Raw genomic sequence first — 797 nt, forward strand, 5'->3', positions numbered from 1 at the left:
AAGAGAACCGGTCCAAGGACTGACCCTTGGGGAACACCAACATGGAGGAGAGTGGGGGAGGAGGAGTTACCATTGAAAGGAGCGGTCAGATAGAAAATGGATGAGCCCAGGCCTCAGAAGAGAACCACACACCAGCTCTGCCACCTCCAAGCAGAGAATATCAACCACATGTAAAGCCAGGATAAATAAATTCCTCTATTTATCCCGGCCTCACACTTCATGCGGTTGATATTCACTACTTGGAGGTGGAAGAGCTGGTGTGTGGTTGTCTTCAGAGTTCCTGCTCATCCATTTTCTATTAAAGATAAGATTACTGCTTTTTGTATTTTTGTGCTCGTTGTTACTAGACCTCAGGGGGACGATGGTTGGTTCAACAGGGAAGGAACCAGTAGTCTCATACCCTGTCACCACTCCTAGGGCATTTCAGGATTCCTAGGGTCTAGGTTCCGGTGTATGAATCCTCCGACCTTCAGGGTCCTTTCATACTGACAGGATTCAGGGCTAGATTTAGGGTTGCTGTAGGTGGTGACCATTTCCCTCTCCCTAGCTTGGAAGTCTAGTCCCTTGTCATTATCTTCCTCTTTTCATTCTGGTGTTCCTCCCCTTACCACGTGACAGAGGGCCCCTTACAGAGGATCACTATCTAGCAGTCCATCCTAGCAGGCATACTAGTCCACTGTATTCTCGCCAGGAATACAGCGCCATCCACCCTGACACTGGAAGGATTAGGTACTACACTTGATCTTAGCCATCAGCCATTAGGAGAAGCGATTCTCCTATTGATGGTTGATCTGCAG

The sequence above is a fragment of the Pyxicephalus adspersus genome, chromosome 5 (genome assembly GCF_032062135.1).
Source record: "Pyxicephalus adspersus chromosome 5, UCB_Pads_2.0, whole genome shotgun sequence".
In the NCBI taxonomy this organism is placed as follows: domain Eukaryota; kingdom Metazoa; phylum Chordata; class Amphibia; order Anura; family Pyxicephalidae; genus Pyxicephalus; species Pyxicephalus adspersus.